The sequence below is a fragment of the Anas platyrhynchos genome, chromosome Z (assembly GCF_047663525.1).
Source record: "Anas platyrhynchos isolate ZD024472 breed Pekin duck chromosome Z, IASCAAS_PekinDuck_T2T, whole genome shotgun sequence".
In the NCBI taxonomy this organism is placed as follows: Eukaryota; Metazoa; Chordata; class Aves; order Anseriformes; family Anatidae; genus Anas; species Anas platyrhynchos.
This window is the reverse complement of record NC_092621.1, coordinates 18507123-18513257: the sequence shown is the minus strand read 5'-3', so window position 1 is coordinate 18513257 and position 6135 is coordinate 18507123.

Sequence of the window (6135 nt, the reverse complement as noted above, 5' to 3'; positions counted from 1 at the left end):
CACTATTTCTGCGCCCTTGATTTCATTCTGATAATAGCTGTCAAAGTTAAACCAACTCATTACCTCATTCTTACACTGCCAATAAAAAAATAAAAAAAATAAAATTAAAAAAAATAATTTTAATAGAAAGAAGATAGTCAGGATGTCATTGTAAAAAATGTGAGGGAACATTACATAGCAAAAGATATTTTTTTACAAAGTAACAGGCAACTCTCTAATAGAGAAAAGAAATAATATACATATATACAGCAAAATAAAATACATGAAACTGCAAAATACAATATGTAGCAAAATACAATAAATCAAACCACATTCCACCAGTCTCTCCTTCTAATGCATGTTTTAGAACTGCTATACACAGCAGCTGCAAATTTCACCTAGGAAGAAACTAAACACCTTCCACATAATTTACTGCAACTTGTTACCAGTACTCTGTCCTTGAGGAATGCTTTTTGCAAAACGTAAGACGTTGTACCAATATCTTATATTAATTTCTCTAATAGTGTAATTTAAATTCTGAAGAAATGATTTGGAAAACACTCAGTGCTTTTTGCCTCACACATCTAAGCCAACAATAGAATAGGAAATGATAGCATCTGCTCCTTCTGCTGCCAAGCGGTGTGATTGGTACAGGAACCTCACTGAGAAAGGGTTGCCTGCCTATAAGCAAAAGCCACAGCAAGGAAGCAGGACAAGACAGAATGAAATGAAACTCAGGGAACTGAGCTATTATTTGACTATTCTTCCTGTGCTATGGTATGCCCCAAATATTCCTGTCTACTTCAAGGTCTTGCATGTGCAACAAAAATGGGAGCAGTGATGGTAGAGTGTGAATCCAGTAATAGGCTTTGATGTATCTAGTAGGAAAAGACTACTCTCTGAATGTTACCTTTGCAGTGCTGTATGTAAGGCCATGTGATTAGGAAAGAAAAAAATCTACTTGTAGTTATTATTCCGTGTTGTGGTTTAACCCAGCAGGCAGCTAAACACCACACAGCCATTCATTCACTTCAACCCCTTATAGTGGGATGGGGAAGAGAATCAGGAAAAGGTAAAACCCTTGGTTTGGGATAAAAAAGGTTTAATAGAACAGAAAAAGAAGGGAAGGTATTATTATTATTATTATTATTATTATTATTATTATTATTATTATTATTATTATTATTATTATTATTATTATTATTATTAACAAATTATGCACAACGCAATTGCTCACCACCTACTGACTGATGCAAGGCATCAAGCAGCAGCTTCCCCTCACACACCCCCAGCCAACTCCCCACACTGTTCAGTAGGACACCACATGGTGTGGGACATCCCTTTGGCCAGCCTGGGCCAGCTGTCCTGGCTGTGTCCCCTCCCAGCTCTTGGTGCATCCCCAGCCTCCTTGCTGGCAAGGCAGCACAAGAAGCTAAAACATCCCTTATTCAGTGTAAGTACTACTCTGCAATAACTAAAACATCTGTGTGTTATCAGCATTATTCTCATCCTAAATCCAAAACAAAATGTCATACCAGTCGCTATGAATAAAATTATCTCAGCTGAAACCAGGACATTCTGCTACCAGCTTTTCCATGATGTGTAATCTTCCTGAAGAAAAAGATTCAAAATTATTTAAACCAGGCATTTTGTTCAAGTAATCGGGGACATTCTAGTCTAATGCTGCATCTGTCTCAGTTGAAGTTTAGGGGGTTACTGCTGCAACCATACCCCACTTTCTTCTCAAGAAGAATGAAACTTTTGCTGTTGGAAATTATGTCAGTGTAATTTCATGTCAATGCTGTTCTGAGACAACTGATTGGTTCCACTGCCAGTCTAGAAACAGTCCTCTAATTGCCCTGTGAATCTCATTACAAAATTCAGTTTTAATGCATTTGTAGAAATGATGAAAGTAAAGGTGGTGGACTCCAAATTGTTGAATGTTTAATGGGAATTCTGAGAGGGGGAGAAACGGACTTGTTTTTACAAATGGTGCAAATCCCGCTGCTAAAATGAGTCAATATAGTGCAGTAGGCAGAGTAATGTTTACCACACAGACATATAATATTCACTTGTGAACCTAACAAGGAGTACAGCAGCATATATAGTGATATTGCTAGACACCAGTGAGAGAAAAAAATCATACTGAAACTTTTGTTTAGAGCATACCACAGTGAGTATATTTTTATCTTCTAGTTTAAGACAGAGGAAAAGGAAGTACCTAGGAGTCTGTGCATTCCCAGACAGCTGTCGAGTGAATACTAGTAGAATGATCTGAAATTTTCATGGTTTGTGCTTCTGCGTGTGATGTACACAGTGTCTGCACAAAACACTATCCCTAGAAAACACCCAGTGATTCCTGCTGTCCTCAAAAAGCATAAAACTAATGTCATGATGGCTACTAGCTGGTCTTTATTCAAGCTTTCCTGCTTGAGAGAGTGTGGCTTTCACATTAATAGCTTTACTATTTACATGTATGTAAAAAGCCAGAATTTCGCATCCCACTCGAGATATTTGACTACAGTTTCCCAGAAACTCTGAAATATATAGCCATGCTCTTGGAACTTTAGAACAAAAAATCTGAAATAGGATTTTGCAGTTGCCCTGAACTGGAACGGAAAACTATTTACATTTCTAAATCATACTTAGGTTTCTATTATTCCTATTATTATTTCAGGCTTCCATAAGTTTCCTGCTGATAATTGCAGCAATTCCCCTCCCCTAGCATTTGGGAGGCTCTGTTTTTCAATAGCTCTTGACATACAGCCACATATTCTCATTCTTGCTACAAATACATGCTCTGGGTTTTAAATACTTGTTAAACACAGACAGAGTAACACTGTATGGAAGCATCCAGAACAACCTCTGCAAGCTTGAAACAAAGCATTCAGTATACAATAGGCAGTGGACAAAGTTTCCCAGAAGAATGAGCTCTACACATGATACAAAGGATTTCTGTGGCTTAAAAAACACTTTTTTACCAGGAAGTAAGTTGTAAAAGGCTTGGTTTATTTATAAATAGAACAAAAATGTTTGGATGCTTGTGATCAACAGCATGAATTGCACAGAGCAGATGCCTGTAAAGATCAGTCCAAATTCTCCTTTCTCTTGCATCAGTATACACCTTCAGTGACACCTCTAGTTTATGATACTTGTGATGATTAATGTTTTTTACGAAAATTTTGCAGCAATGAGAGAAGGAAACCAGGATCAATATCAGAGCTGGCCTTTTTATACAGTATTATTAAAGATAGGAAGTTGCATAATGGTGGTCTCCTTTCCTGGTTTCTGTTATCCCTTAAATAATGTTGAAACAAGCATGAATGTTTTTTGTTTTGTTTTGTTTTTTAGGTATCTCAGCTTTTGCTGACATCAACAGATACAACCAGCAGGAAAAGCTCCATAAAAAGAGTAGGCCTAATTCTTCTCTCATTTCTTTCTGTTTTCAGTGAGTCTGGAGGTCTTGATTTCGGCAGACTGACTCCTGAGTTAGTCCTGTCCCAGCCAAGTGCTGAAGTGCTTTTGCTTAACCTCAAGTACATAGGAGATCCCCTTCCTGTTCAGCAAAGTGCCTGAGCACAAATTAAAAGTTAAGCACATGATTTAGTCCCACCGGAGTCCCAGGGACTGACTCATGTGCCCAGAAGTTAACCACATGCTTGAAAGTTTGGCTGAATAAGCACAGAGCGGCTCAACCACGGCTTTAAGCTAGCATGGGGAGAAGTCTTGCATCGGCGTTTGAGGTCTGTTAGGAAGAGGCAGAGCACATTACAGCTGCTTGGCTGTCCCACTGCACCTGGCCACGTTTCCACACAGATTTGGAGCGGTGGCTGGGGCCCAGGCCCATAGACACCCTTCCTCCTCAGCGCCCACAGCTCTGCAATTGGCAAGGCCCTGGGCTATTTGCCTCCCCCAGCAATCTTCCCACATGGCTGGGCTCTGCTCCCATCTCCTTTAATACAAGAGATCCTGGTTGAATTTCCTTCACAGGGTGTTTTGCAGGCCTCACTCAGTCCTCCCCTTTCCCAATGGCTTCATTTAAACCTCTCGTCTCTAAATACTACCAGTACCCACCACAGGCAGGCCCACTGCTGCTACTACCTCTGAGGCCCATCTGTGAAGGCAGGCCACTTCCCTCCTGGTGTTGTAATCCTTCCTTCCACCCTCCTGTGTGTAGTCCTCCTCTTTCCTCATGCTTCCCCTCTCCATGCTAGCAGCAGGCTCCCCAAGGCCTCCACAGCACCTCTCCCATACATCAGAGCTCAGGAAAATCAGTGTGCTCAAGCCCTGCAGCCTGCCCTCTTCCCTGGGTGCTGGTAGGACCAGGGAGTGCAACCAGCCTTCATGGGCTTGGCCAAAAGATGGTCAGAGGTCTCACTTGTCCTGCCCAGCAGAGCACAGCTTTGTGTTTGGTGTGACCATGGCTGAAAATTAAAAACTGAAGTGCCATCCTTCTCTTCCACCTCAAGTCTTTGCCCTTGTGAGCAGTGGGAAATCCTCACACATACAAACACACAAAACCAACCCAACCCAACCCAACCCAACCCAACCAACCAGCCAAACAAACAAAAAGTAACAAATAAAAACTAAAAAAAAAAAAAAAAAAAAAAGATCTCTGGGTTTGAACTAATCATACTTTGGTTTTCCTCAAACCATTGTAGGAAGTGCTCACTCTGATCATGCAGCAGTTTCAAAGTTTTGAAATTAAACCAGTGCAAAACACCGTGAATTTGCTGGTGGCTTGTGTATAGCACACTTATCAGAACGTGGTTGGGTTCAGAGTTTGGAAAAGCATTAGCTGTGGAGTGTTAAGTTTGTTAACTGTATGTGGTCAAGATTTGATGTAACCCAGAATAACAAAATTATACACAGAACAAGCTCAGCTGTCATTGTGCCATCTTATGATTGACTGACATCCATAGCAAACTCTAAAACGCTATTTCTCAACTTTGTTTGCAGCAGATTTTTTTTTTTTCAGTTATGTTCAATTATTGAAATAGATATACTAAGCTTTATTTTGAGCACAGCTAGACTATACATCATTGCTTCTAAGGAAAAGTACTTCAGAACAAAGAGTCATGATGATTCATACAGAAGCTGTTTCCGTCTACAATCATTTTGGCCAGCAAGAACCATAGGTCTGTCTAGAGTGCTCTGTAGTCCTCAAGACCCCCTTGCTGGAGTCCACATCAGTGCACCTGGGGAGCACATCTTAGATCCCTGCCAGGGGGGCACAACTACATAGCTCCCCAGTACAGGCTTGGGATGTGGCTAGAACACATCTCCAGGCACTTCTCATTGTTACAACACAGGTAAGGAAGTAAACAATGGAGGAAAAGGGAAAATCCAGGAAAATGATAGTGATATGTAGAGCTGGGGAAAATGAAGAGCAGCAAATAAATATTGAGTATGAAGACAGGGCCCAAAAGACAAGGCTCACAACCTTTTTCAGGTTGAAGACACTACCAAGTGCTGTGCTGCAGCTGGCCTCTGAAAAGAACCACTCTTGGGAGAAAGAAACTATTTTAAACTGCCCTCGTGTTCCTGTCCTTTCCCAGTGACTCATGCTGTCCTGCCTGCTCTGTTTCAAGGTTTAATTCTGTACTAGGACATCAATTGAAAACAGCTGGAGGCCTGTCCATACCTACTGACAACATGCTCATTTTGACTCCTACAGAAACGGGGGGAGGGAGCTTGAAGGACCCCAAGCAGTTCAAAAAACAGACATAAAATTTTAAAAATAAAATTATTGACTGCTAGAGAGTGCAAAGTCCAATGCCCTGGTACTGTGCTTGCCTGTTGGGCTGGCAAAGGTGAGGGAGGGCAAATAACTTTGTTTGTAGCCACAGGGAGGGACATTATTGCAACTGAATAGCCTGTTCTGGACCCTAAGTAGTAGCTAAAGCAACACCACTCAGAGAAAAATGAAGTCAGGAGCTTAACACTGCAGGATTCTTTTTGCTGTATTGGTCTGGGGGTAAAACGATTTAAAGTCCCATTTCCCATCATCTTTTAGAGTAGAAAGTGTTTTCCAGTTAAATCCTGAATGAAATAGCTTTAGCCGTGTGGTTAGGTCTAGTACAGAGTGTCTGCTCTGCAATAATCTTCCACAGAAATGGTGGTATATAAAGAGCTGAAGAAAGAAAATGCCAAAGA